A 14,164-nucleotide genomic window follows, 5' to 3' on the forward strand; every position below is an offset into this window, starting at 1 on the left:
ATCCCTCTCGAAGCCAAACTAATGTTTGGTGGTCACAGCTAAATTCCCCACCACAAGATTTCTCCTATAGCCCACCATGCAAACCATCCTCCCACTTCATACAGTTGTTAATCTCCACTGATTTTAACAATGCCAAAATTTAAGACTAACAATCTTACCTTTGTTGGAGAATCAGCAGTTTAGTGGCATATCCTTGTGTTTGTAGCACATGCCCTGTGTTATGAAAGTTGATGTTTTGTTGCCTTTTCCATTGTGTCTGTAAATTAACCTCCATAATTAAACATTAATCATATCCTTCCATACTACCTTGCCAACCTAGTCCTCATGACTGTCCTCCCCAGTAATTGTTTGATGTAATCCATGTCATCATATTATATGATTTACAAATTAATTTCCTAGTCCCTTCTCATCAACAGGCACGCGTATAATGTGGAGCTGTGTGTGTGGGGGGGCTCAGTGTGTGTGGGGCTCTGTGTGTGTGGGGGGGGCTCTGTGTGTGTGTGTCTGTGTGTGTGGGGGGGCTCTGTGTGTGTGTGGGGCTCTGTGTGTGTGTGTGTGGGGCTCTGTGTGTGTGTGTGGGTCTGTGTGTGTGGGGGGGTTCTGTGTGTGTGGGGGGTTCTGTGTGTGTGGTGGTGCTCTGTGTGTGTGTGGGTCTGTGTGTTTGTGTGTGGCTCTGTGTGTGGCTCTCTGTGTGTGTGTGTGGCTCTGTGTGTGTGTGTGGCTCTGTGTGTCTGTGTATGTGTGTGTGGGGGGCTCTTTGTGTGTGTGGGGCTCTGTGTGTGTGTGTGTGGGGGGGTCTGTGTGTGTGGGGCTCTGTGTGTGTGCGGGTCTTTGTGTTTGTGTGTGTGTGTATGGCTCAGTGTGTGTGTGGGGGCTGAGTGTGTGTGTGTGCATGACTGTGTATGGCTCTGTGTGTGTGGGGTCCTGTATGTGTGGAGGGCTCTGTGTGTGTGTGTGTGGGTCTCTGTGTGTGTGTGGGGGTCTCTGTGTGTGTGTGTCTGTGTGTGTGTGTGTGGCTGTGTGTGTGTGTGTGTGTGTGTGTGTGTGGCTCTGTGTGTGTGGGAGGCTATGTGTGTGTTTGGGGCTCTGTGTGGGTGTGGGGCTCTGTGTGTGTATGTGGCTCTGTGTGTGTGTGTTGCTTTGTGTGTATGTGGGGCTCTGTGTGTGTGTGTGGGGCTCTGTGTGTGTGTGTGTGTGTGTGTGTGGGTCTGTGTGTTTGCGTGTGACATTTGCGAGAGATTAAGCTATTGGCATTGTAAATGACAATGCCATTTATTTATCTGTTTTCAAAACCAGCACATAAGTAAAAATGTTGTAATTTACAATGCCAATAGCTCTAACTTTTGCAAAGGCGAGACCATTGCATTTTAAATGATTGTTTCTGTTTTCTTTCTGGCTCTTGAATGCACAGGCTAGTGAAGTGTCATGCTCAAAGAATGTATGGGAACCCGTCTCACCAAATTATTTTTGTGATCCTAGTAGTATTAGTAACACTGTCGAGACCAAACACCCTGCAAAAAGAGCATGACATCCTTACCTACATGCACGAACAGCAGTGGAAAAACCCAGGAATGACCATACCATGAGATCCTTCGGTTATTAATTTTGTTGAAGACCTACATACAAGAGCCATACACCTACTTTGTCTTCCTTTGAGCCTTAATAACAGGGAACAAGACCAAAAGATATAGCTGGAGACAAATTAGCAGTCGAAAGTTGCAATTATGAAACAATGGTCCGAGTGCACCTCTCAGATATCACCAGGCATACATACTTCATACACTTATATAGTTTATTCAATTCATATACTTCATTTTCACATGTACCCTATCCTGATTTACCAAGTACAAATCATCACACACTATGTTCATGCTATCTAGTCTGGTGTCCCCAAATCAAATCACTTCCGAATCATTTACCTGCAATATGTTCACGATTGTCTTAATATTCTTAGAACATAGATTCCTTTAAAGAGAATAATCAATACATTCAATTTATTGCACTTCTTCAGAGGATTCATGCTCTGTATTCCTATCTGACAGCTGTTTAACTTTTTAATTACATTTGTAGAAATAAAGTAATTTCAATATAAATCCTGTTCATCTTCTCAAATATCTTCTCAAAGTAATAATGTGTGACAACAGGACCATTTTTACTGAGTAGATCAAATGTTCTTTTTACATTGTTACAGTAAATACTTTAGTGCTAGAGGGCAGCCACCAGCCGGCTAGTGTGCGGTCACATATCGGAGTCCATGGAGGAAATCCCTATAATGACAGGACCACTCCCTCCATCCTATATTTTAAAGGAATCTTGTTCCAGTACCTGGCAGGCCCCTCACAAACGTCTACACGCCACTGTGTGTAAGAATGGGTAGTGTATTCAGGCAGCCTCATCTATGAGTTGTGGCAGGAGAGACCTGCCCAGATCTCTCTGAATAGCAGCGTTGGCAGAGTGTCAGCCTGCTGTGCCTCACCCGGATTGTGGAGCATCCAGGATTCAGGCATGGCTCGAGTGGGAGCACTGAAAAGTGACATAAAAGCGAGAGCCTGGGCCATAGGAAGGAGCAAAGCCCCCAACAGCAGTTCTTTTCCGTCATTTGCAGCAGAGAAAGAAGCTATCAGTACACTACAATCACTTTGTCATGCATGGAGTCACCTAACGCTGTGAGGGCTCCTTTATCCGTGCAAGGCTCAGGGGGGACCACACCGCAGCAGATACTCACAAGGCTCCGGTGTGGTGGGGAGCATGGTGGGAGCATGGTTTGTCCACGCATAAGGATAAGGGTGGAGAGGCAACCCATGCAGACGCTGATGATAACTGCACTCCTTGTGTTACAGATCTGAAAGGTGCCTTACTGGTAAAAGCTTCAAGGCTGCACCCCCCTAAATCACTGGCCAGAAAGTTGGGCGGTGCATATATTTAGAGGCAGGGCAAAGGTGCTGGTAAAGTTACATGGGGTATATCTATAAGTTCTAAGATTACACGATCCCTTAACTCATTCTTTAGAATCACAGCACACAATGGCAGTAGCCCAATCATCTGAGTTGAGCACAACATGGGTGTGACCCCAGCGACTACAGAGACAGATGGGATTGTTCCAGAGGGGCTTCCCAATCACCAGGGTACAGAAGCTGGGGAGGTTGGATGCCAACATACCGTGCAAAATTGTTCTGCAACCAGCGCAGGAATGTTGACCAACAGTAGGTTTGAGGCATTGAAAGTATGCTAGATGCCGTAGGAGATTGTGAGGGAGGGGCGAAGCGAGTAAAGAATAATTTAATGGAGGTTAGCAACACAACTTTGATAACATCAAATCCCAGTTCCACCTCCAGAAGCTCCACAGGAGCAAGCTCCCTCCAAAATATTCTCTTAGATCTTCGATCCAAGATACAAAAAAGGTTTGAGTTATCGGAATATAACTAGAAGAATATCCAAGGGACGTGCCAGACCATAGAAGCAAAGTTGGATAAAGTCACCCAGAAAACTATGGCCTAGAAATTAATATGGGCAAAATACAACAGGAGCTAAAACACAACTCTGCTGAGACTGAGGTATTGAGAATGAAAGATTCAGGCCTGCAGGATGATCTTTAGAGACTGGAAAACCTCTTGCAAATAACAATCTGAAAATCTTCCTGAAGGGAGGGGAGGGGGTAATGCTCGTATCTCAAGCGTTCTGTGATCAAGCTACTCAACAAGGTAGTGCTCAGGAGCAAGCCAGGTAAAGACCTGGAGATAGAAATCCAAAGAGAACACAGGGACCCCCTTCAGGCTTAAAGAGAACCAAAAGAAGCCAAGGAAAATCAGACTAAACTTCTTGTCCTTTAGCATGAAGGAGCAGATTCCGGGACTTGCGAGTGAAGCTCAGTTATTGTTACTTCAAGAAACACACTTGACACCCTTAGAATGTGAGGTTTGGTTTGGTAAATTAAATTGGGTTAGGGGGGTGGCAAGTATGGAACAAGCGAAGAACTGAACGTCTTTTTAGGTCTTGCTCGAGACCTATTGCTGCTAAGATGCCTGTCAAGGGAGACAGACCGGTGCACGAGCTGCTCAGGGTCTGTGGACGCGCTTACGCAGGCCGGCCGTAGGCACCCACACACGTGGATACACACAGACAGACGCACACATGCACGCGTGCACACAAACACACACACACAGACAGAAACACACACGCCGCCGCCCCCGCCTCCCTTACCCGCCGCCGCCGCTGCATGGAATGACCCACATCTTCTTCTCCTGCCTCGATCTTTGTTGTTTCTCCTGTTACTGCTTCCTCCTCTTTATCTTGCTCTACCTTCTTCGCCGGCAGCAGTCCCAGGGCCGGTCCTAGGCATGGTCTGTATGGGCAGCTGCCCAGGGGGCCCCGCAGAATAGACCGCAGATCAGTGGGCCCGGCCCGACATGAAATGCGGAAAGTGCACTCGCGCAGGCAGGAAGTGGAACTAGTGCATGTCACAGTGCGCGCGCGCACCCCTAGTGGTGGTGGTGTCATGCGCAGTGCGTACGATGTGGATCCCAGGACTGTCAATTTGGTAGCGCTACCAATGACGGCCCTGGACATCATTTTGGCCAGCCCCCACTCAGCAGTGATACAGCACGCCCGCCGCATGCGCTCCCTGGCCTGCAGTCTCTACTCTCTTCAGCCAGATGCAGGGCGGAGTCGGGAGTCGGTTTGGGCCGCGTTGCCTTAACGTCTTAGATGAGGGTAAGATCACAGTCTGTTTACTATCTGGTTGTCACACAGGTATCACTGACTCTTGAACATGAGATATGTGTGAGTCCATTGCACATATCACACAGGCCTCTCCAGCCCCCGAACATGAGATCTTTGTAAATACACCTTACATATCACGCAGACACCATCAACCCCTGAACAAGAGATCTGTGAGACTACAAAGATCACACAGGCCTCTCGAGCCCCTGAACATGAAAACTGTGTGAGTCCACTGCACGGATCACACAGGCATCTCCAGCGTGAGATCTGTGGGACTGCACTGGACAGATCGTGAGATCACTGTGAGTGCACTGTATAGATGACAGTTCTTCTGGTTGAAGCATTGCTGCTCACTAAAGAGCTCTATAAACTATAGTGAACAAAGCCACTTACCGTTTTTTGGGGGATTTCTCTTCACTTTCATCCAGTCGAAGGTGTGCGTGGTGGAGGCCTGTTCGGGGTTTCCGAGAGGCGAGGTCGGCATGTGAGTGTAGGTGCTCTGCAGGAAGCCCTGCTGCTCCTGTAGAAAGGGGTGCTGCTGCTGGTAGAGGCCGGGGGAGGGGCAGTAGGTGTCCGTCAGGCCGCCGAGGCTGGATCCGGTGTTTGCGGGGTATACAGAGGGCTGGAAGTACATCTCCTCGCCCTCCTGGCTCAGGTAAAACTGGTGCCCGTAACCCGTGCTGCAGCTTTGAGAAGGGTACACGGGCGCCTGGCCTGGGTATGCCAGGCCACCCCCCGATGGGTAGGCTGAGCCCTGTTGATGGAGCTGGCTGGACACAGCTGCGCTGCCCCTCACCATGAAGCGCCCATCTTAATTGTAAGTGTCAGCACCTGAGCAGGCCGGGAAGGCTGGGGCACCCTGGTCCAGGGGGTGGTGGTAGCCCTTGGGCGAGTAGGCGCTCGTTCCGCGGCTACAAATTGCAAACTCTAAAAAGGAGTTCATCCTGGGATTGTCCATCTGCCACTGCCAGCGGAGTGACAACCTGTGTGAGAAGACTCCTCCCGCCCGAGACCTTTGAATAGACTGTCAGAGCTGCGAACCTTCTCTTCCATGGTAGGCGAGCCTTCAATCCTCGTCCCCTGCACCAGGACATGTGTTTCTGGCGAGGAGCCAATGGCAGAGGACCTCCTGAAGCCTGTCACATATCTGAGCCCATCCATCACCCCTCTGACATTTGCATGACAAAGAAACTTCAATCAAACCCGGCCCATCAATCTGATAACAACACACTCTTTGCTGACGCTCACATTGAATACAGAGGAAGCCGTGATTCAAATCTGCTTTCTATTCATACTGGTTTCAGTTCACTCCCAGGCTTTTCTTGTTATCACCGAGAAGCTTCATCACACCGAATACCTTTAACAATAGGATACTAGTGAGAAATCTCAGCGGGGGCACACTCCACGAAGAGATCTGTGAGAATCTGCAAGTTACAGTTCTGAATACTACCTGAGCGGACTTTCATCATCCGGAGGTTCACACAATGAAGTTGGCAAATAAGGGCGTTGTTGTCTTGTTACAACTGTGATTATTGATGTTGTTAAGTTGGCAAGAACAATTTTCGATTCTAACTTTTGAAATACCAGCCCCTTTCACCCTCTCAGATATTGTGTCTGTCTGTCTGTATCTCTCTCTCTCCTGACTGGCATTCAGACTCCGAGTGTTTTGTTTTGAAAGCGTTTAAACTTTGCAAATACTCCACCTTAGTGTTTTGGTTTAACTAGATAACAGTACAATAAAAGCCAAAATAATTTGATAATGGTGCATTTCTTAAACATTTGAAAAATGCTATGCATTCTGTCAAAATAAAACTCGTAAGTCAGAGAGACTCAGTGCCCTGTTGATGTATCATGTTAATTGGTCCTTTGTGCCTTTTGTTATTCCCGATTCGCCTTTTGCACCTCTGCTTCTAGCACTCTTGTTACCTTTCTTATATTCGCTGGGAAAAGACACAGTGCACAGAGCAACAATGTGTTGGATTACTCGTAAAAGGATGTTTTCTTCCTACTTGCTTTTGTACTTGGTGTGCTTTTTGTAAACATGGACAATTCAAAATCCCTTTGGAAGAAAATAGGTTGAGGCTTTAAGTAGTACTGCGCTACACCAACAGACGAGAAACAATTTGTGTCGGGCAAATAAAATAACAGAATCTCCTGCTGGTTCGGATATTTTAATCTACCATGGTCCGCACAATTAACCCCTGTTCCAAAACTACTGGCAGACAATTATGCTCATGGCAGGACAGCTTGCGGTAAAGGCAAAGTGTGAATAGAATAACTGTGCATAGTTGCTACATTATACATACGACATCTGAGATGAGTTATAACTTTTGATAACCTTGTTACTGTTGGTTATTTTGTTAATCTTATTTCAATAACTCAAGGCTGCTACATACACCGCGAATATTACTGAAACTTGGTTATTTTCACACGAATGTCCACCCTCCCTCCATGTTGCCTGTCCATGTTGCCTCCTGCCCGCCCACCCTCCCTACGTGTTGCCTCCCGCCCACCCTCCCTCCGTGTTGCCGCCTAAACAGTGTTGCCTCACACCCGCCCCGACACCCACCCACCCTCCGTGCTGCCTCTCGCCCACCCACCCTCCGTGCTGCCTCTCGCCCACCCAGCCACCCTCTGTGCTGCCTCTCACCCAGCCACCCTCCGTGTTGCCTCTTGCCCAATGTGTTGCCTCTCGCTCAATGTGTTGCCTATTGCCCCTCCACCCAGTGTTGCCTACCACCCACCCACCCTCTGTGTTACCTACCACCCACCCTCCGTGTTGCCTAGCGAACCCCAAACCACAGTCAGTGTTGCCTGCCGCCCGCCCACCCATTCCCTGTGTTACCTCCCACCCTTAGTGTAGCCGATCGCCCACCCACCCTCCGTGGGGCTCACCGCTGGCCCACCCATCCTGCATGTTGCCTAACCCTCCGTGTTGCCTAACCCTGAGTGTTGCCTAACCCCCCGTGTTGCCTATCCCCCCTGTTGCCTAACCCCGTGTTGCCTAACCCCACGTTGCCTAACCCCGCGTTGCCTAACCCTCCGTGTTGCCTAACCCTCCGTGTTGCCTAACCACCCGTGTTGCCTTACCCCCCGTGTTGCCTAACCCCCCGTATTGCCTAACCCCCTGTGTTGCCTAACCCCCTGTGTTGTCTAACCCACCGTGTTGCCTAACCACCCGTGTTGCCTTACCCCCTGTGTTGCCTAACCCCCGTATTGCCTAACCCCCTTTGTTGCCTAACCCCCTGTGCTGTCTAACCCTCCGTGTTGCCATACCCACCCTCTGTGTAGCATTACACCCACCCACCCTCTGTGTAGCATTACACCCACCCACCCTCCGTGTTGGCATCCCGGCCACCCGCCCTCTGTGTTGCATCCCACCCACTCACCCACTGTGTTGCAATCTGTGTTGCAACCCGCCAACTATCCTTCTGTGTTGCCTCCCTGTTGTCTAACCACCCACCCTCCATCACTGATGCCTATTTGTCACTGTTTGCTCCAACCCACCATCCCTCCCTGTTGCCTCCCATCCACCCTTGCTCCTTCCCTGGTGCCGAAACGTGTTTCTTTCCAAACGCCCTTCCTACATCCGTGTTGCCGTGGACTGCCGTCCCTCTGTATTGCATCCTGTTTACCCTCCCTCTGTGCTGCCTCTGCCCTCCTTCTGAGTTGCCTACTGACCGCCCTCCCTCACTCTGTTTTGCCTACCATCCAGTAGCAAAATAAAGCACAGAGTTCCCCAGAAAGACTGAGAAGGAAGAGTGTGTATGTGTATAGGGAAAGCCAAGAGGGGAATGAAAAGGGAAATTCCCCTCTTGGGAACTAGAACCCTCACACACCCAGCAAGCTAGGTGTCATGCTTCATCATATGGGTCCTGCTCCTCGTCAGACTGGCGTTGCAATGTCTGATGGGCACCCGCGAAGGGGCTCTTTTGCGGAGATCTTTTGTTCCAGCCATATGGTGCATGCGTGTGAGAGGGCAAAAGAAATGTGTAGTTGTGAGAAGGTGGTGGTGATTAAAAAGGTAAGTCAGTCACAAGGATTTTTAATAGCGTGGCTGACTCCCTTGGTTAAAAGGTGGGAGGGGAGATAGAACGCTACAGAAGTAAGTGGCGGTGGTATCTACAACACTCTGGTTAGGTCGACATGTTTCATGCTAAACTAGTAATTCTTCAGGACCTTGGTGACTAGTACTACACAGTGAACTAAAAAACGTATATACAATGGTTTGTCTGTGATGAGCAGGCCAAATGGTCCTGCTTCAAGTGATGCAACCCTGGGAGTATCCCTAAGGTGCCCCGCAGTCTGCTCCTGTGGGACCTGCACAGAGGAGTCAGGGACCCGAACGGCGTGTGGTCTCAGCCTGCAACACCTACCCCCACGTGGAATCCGTGGCGGATCCGGAGCGACTGGTACCCTCCCTCTGTGCTGCCTCTGCCCTCCTTCTGAGTTGCCTACTGACCGCCCTCCCTCACTCTGTGTTGCCTACCATCCACCCTCTGTGTTGCCTCCCACATGCCCTCCCTCCTTCTGTGTTGCATCCTGATCTATCGCCCTCACTCTATCACCCTCACTCCATCGCCCTATCGCCCTCACTCTATCTATTTATCGCCTTCACTCTATCGATCGCCTTCACTCGATCTATCTATCGCCTTCCCTCTATATATGTATTGCATCACCACAGCATCAATCTGTGCAACCTTTCAACAACAACTGGTTCAAATATGTTCTATCAATGTTTCAAGCTTTATTACAAATGAAACAAAAAGATGTTAATATTTCACTTCTGTTCTTTGATTTTCGTCGCAATAAAATACAATGAACACAATCTTCACAAAAGGTATTTACAAATGTTTGAGCTATTGCCATTATAAATTACAGTAACTTTTATTTAAGTATTAACTATTAAAGCCTTTGTTATTTGTAATATCAATACATCTAAGTCACGTAAATACAACACATATTGCATTACAAATGGTATAGGTGTCACATTAGCGAAAGTTAAAACTATTGGCATTGTAAATGACAAAGCCATTAATTTGGCTATTTTCAAAACCATCACATAAATAAAAAATATGTGTCATTTACAATACCAATAGGTCAAATTTTCCTAATGCGAGACCTATTGCATTGCAAATGCTTGTTTTAACGGGGAACATCACTTACAACGCATTTTTTACAACGCACTACCATTACATCGCAACCATTACAACGCATACCATTACAACGCATTGCGCTGGGGGGCGCTCTAGGATAGGGAATATATTTAATTTACTATCCAACACCTTCCCCGCTATCCACGGGGACTGGAGTTGGAATAGTAAATTAAATAATTCACTATCCAGCGCCTAAAAGCATTATGCGTTGTAATGGACTGCGTGGTAAAAACCGCGTTGTAAAGGCATGCGATGTAAAAGCATGCGTTGTAGTGACACCAATCCGTTTTAACTTGTTTTTATTAGCAATGGTATAGCACACATCAGGACAGTGCAGTATACATGTCGGTGTCACAAAGAATGAACATAGCACAATCCAGTATAGCCTTCAACAAAAATAAAACAATTTGAAGAATTATCCACATTTGAGGGCTGAGATCCCAGTACAATAGCCTTATCCGGTCCGACACACAACCACACTTCCGCAGCCAATTGTGGACAAACAAGAAGCAATACCAAGCCTGCATTTTTCCTGATCAAACTGAAAGGAAACAAAAGGAGTCTAACAACATTAACAAAACATAGATTGACTGCAGCTGCACCTTATACCCATTGTGGACTCCCCTCTTCTGGACCCCAAACTGTCTTCAGGAGGAGAAGGGAAGGTTGGGAGGAAGGAATACAGGGGGGAAATCACCATCTCAAGAGAATGTGGGGGCAAAAAAGGTTTAAGGATCATCAGAGCACAACCTTTGGAGTCCACCTTTCAGCCCTCTGACAGCCGCAGAATTGAACTTCTGAGGACTATTCGTATGTGTCCACCTCAGGCACCATTGAGTCCTCATCTGATGTGTGCTCTAGAGTGGCAGCAGACTGAGGTCCCTCTGCTACCAAACACTCCCAGCATATCACCCCATATCTCCAAGTCTCTCTCCGCATTTTAATTTGTGCGCACCAGTCCTAAACTCCACTCCTCTGCAACTCCCCACTCGTGCAAGCCCACCAGCCATTGGCCAAACACAGGAAGACTGGTACACGTCCAGTGGATGGCGAGTCGTCGCTGAGCCAGCACTAACCCCAACACAGCGAACCTGTGTTTCATCCGAGTTCCCTGTTTTGGAGTCTGTAACACTCCCAACAGGCAGTGTTTGATCAAGAGCTCCACCGGGACCCACATGATCTCCTGCAGCTCCTCCAGCACCTCATCCCAATAACTCTGCAATCTATGCAGTCCCAAATCATGTCTTAGGAATGTTGCAGGCTCCACCCCACATCTAGGGTAGCTGGCAAACCGTACTACGTTACACCCTTGCAATCACTGAGGAGTTAAAAAGGTGCGGTGTAAATACCCAAATTGGGTGAGCTTGAATCTGAAGTTACTGGCAATCTCCTGGTCCTGCCCACAGGCCCATCCCCACTCGCCATCTGTGAGAGGTTCAGGAAGATCATCTAACTACCTGTTATGGACTCCCGTCATATCAATCCTGCGGTCCGCCTTCAGGGTCTTATGAATGTGGGAGATCAGGCCCCTTTAGTAGCCCGGGTCCAGCAGCATTTGTAACATCTTCAACTCCTCCAGTTCTGTAGGGAAATCAGTCCAAACCTTGTGTGATGCCCGGAACACCTTGGCATATTGTAGAAACTCCAGACACAAGTGTAAGAACTCCAAAGCCTCTTCTAGCGTGAGGAAGGTGCCATTGAAATATAAGTCCCTAGCAGTGGTGCATCCCCTATTGTCCCACTGCATTAGGTCCATCACAGAGTGTATCTGTCGCAAAAATAGACACTTAACTTCTTAATTTCAGGATAGGCATTTCTGGTAAATGGATTATTGTAAGTTTTAGGTCAGGGTCTTGGTCATTAACCTTTACTGCTCGCCTAGGGTGGGACTAGGTCCCCCAGCCTTTTTTGCTGCCTTGCCTGTCACCTGGGCCACCCACAATAACTACGGACATCAATCTAAAATCGCGCTGCCGCCCCAGCAAAGCAGAACAACCTTGCTGCTTGGCTGAGGTGGGACCATGTCTTCCAGCCTCTTTTGCTGCCTTGTATGTCATCTGGGCCACCCACAACAATGCCAGACAACGTGCTAAAAGTAAATGGCACAATAGCAAGACGGTAAAGGAAAGGCGGGGCCGACATCTGCCCTGCCGCAGTTATGGCGGGGCGCACCGGCCCCCACCCGGCCCCAGGGTCCCCTTGGTGACCCGGAAGTGATTGAATCACTTCCGGGTCACGAAGGGAACAAAGGCCAGGCCGGTTAGATCCGGCCTGGCCTACGAAGGGTTAAAAGGCCGTGCAGCGCAGGAGTCGGCCTCTTTGACTCCTGCGCGCCACAGCCTTTCCCTTCCAGCCTCTAGGAGGCGGTAATTCATTTTCTTTTTCATGCTTGTAGGTCATCGAGACGGAGGCAGCTGTGCGACCTTTTCAAGTTCCGGAGTGGAGGTTTCCGACAGCCAGTGGTGTGCGCGCTCGGAGAAGCAATGAAGAGGAAGCCGCGCCAATGATCGTCCTGGTGGAGGAGGGTCGGCAGCTGTGCGACCTGTGCAGTTTTTTCAAAGTTGATTCATGGTGATAGATTCCGGGCAGCAGTGGTGTGCGCGGTCGGAGGGGCAATGAAGAGAGGCAGCGCCAAAGTTGAGTATACGTGGCGTTTGGGTGCATGTGCGGTTGGTAGCAGTAAGCTGTTTTGTGCACTGTAGGCGTGCAGCTTTTGCGGTGCAAAGCAAGCAGGGTTGTTTGCGAGTTTGCCAACGTTGGCGCTAGAGATCAAAGTTCCAGCCTCATGGTCACGTTCACAATCGGTGATTTAGCAAATGATTTAATGGGAATTTGTGTGTTTAATTGCACAACATTTGGGGATAACTGTTTACTCTGAAAAGTAATCGGTGCTCATGATTTGCTGCCTGTGCGCGTCTCAAGGTGAGCTATGGGCCGCGGGTAGCGTGTTCTCCTGAGCGCGGGTGTTGTGGGCATGCTGGGGCCAGGTGGTGCGGTTTGCTTTGGTGAATGTTTAGATCCAGACTCGAGCGGGGGCCAAAAGATATAATCGATGTGGCCTAACCGATAGAGCTGCCGTCTATGAAGCTGAAAAACAAGGTTCTAATGCCAGCTTCTGCACAGCGTTCGGTTATTCTGGGCAAATTATAAATGTCTAATATCTGGCATTCGAGTTCGCTGTTTGCCCTTTGAGATAAGTGCGCGCTGTAGTGAACTCCTAAACAAAATACGTATATACCAAGTTTGTCTTTCGTTTTTCTGACCTGTTGAGGACAGCTTAAGTGCATTTTATCTAGACGCGTCGAAAAGGCCTAACCTCATAATGGCCGTCTTGTCTTGCAAAATCACAGCACTTGCTTAGCCACGCCTTATTATCGCAATAACTGTGTTCCTATTGCTGGCGGGCTCTTGTGGGCACTTGCGGTGCTCCTGGCGGCTCCTTTGGTGCTGCTGCTTCGCATGCCGGGCGGGTGCTTGTCTACAAATCCCGGCTTTCGTCCGGAGCGCGATGCAGCAAGCATCAAGGGGGGGGGCTGCAGTGTTATACTTCGGAATCTCCAGCACAGCCGAAGTGTTCCAAAACATAGTCAAAAATGTCATCCAGGGGCTGGAAGGAGTACTCAATGTAAGCAATGATATTCTAGTGCACCCACCCACACTAGAGGAACATATCCAACGCCTCCAAACCGCGTTCTCCCGCATCCAAGACAGTGAACTCATCCTCCACTGCTAAAAGTGTGAGTTCTTGAGAAGGGACATCAGTTTTTTTGGCTATCGCTTCTCCGACACGGGCATTGGCCCCGACCCGGACAAAGTAAAAGACATACAAAATCCCCCCGCACTGACGTCAGTGTCCGGTGTCCGCAGCTTCCTGGGCATGGTCACATATTATAGACGTTTTATCAAAAATCTGTTTGACCTGACTGGACCCCTCCGAGACCTCAACAAGACCACCAGCCAATTGATGCGGGAAGCAGAGCAGGAGGAAGCATTCCGCCTCACAAAAGCTGCCCTTTCACCTGACACAACGCTGGTGTACTTTGACCCCCGAAATGAGTCCCAGCGTGGTGTGGATGCCAGCCCCACGGGCTTAGGAGCAGTCTTGACACAACAACAGACCTGCGGAGAATGGCCCCCTGTTGCCCACGCCAGCAGGACTCTCACGCCCATGGAGCAATGCTACTCCCAAATTGAGAAGGAAGCTATCGCGATTCTGTGGGGCTGCCGCCACTTCCACATCTACCTGTACGGGCACCCCTTTACGGTTGTGACCGACTGCAAACCCCTCA

At 49.1% G+C, this 14,164-nt stretch overlaps 1 protein-coding gene and 1 pseudogene across 1 annotated transcript in view; both read right to left on the bottom strand.

The window, feature by feature from the left end:
- Positions 1-14,164, bottom strand: part of LOC147701819 (uncharacterized) — a 786,161-nt gene that overhangs the window by 212,083 nt on the left and 559,914 nt on the right. The window lies entirely within an intron of this gene.
- Positions 5,090-5,748, bottom strand: LOC147701820 (homeobox protein Hox-B1-like; annotated as a pseudogene).

Source organism: Lissotriton vulgaris, chromosome 7 (genome assembly GCF_964263255.1).
Source record: "Lissotriton vulgaris chromosome 7, aLisVul1.2, whole genome shotgun sequence".
Lineage (NCBI taxonomy): Eukaryota > Metazoa > Chordata > Amphibia > Caudata > Salamandridae > Lissotriton > Lissotriton vulgaris.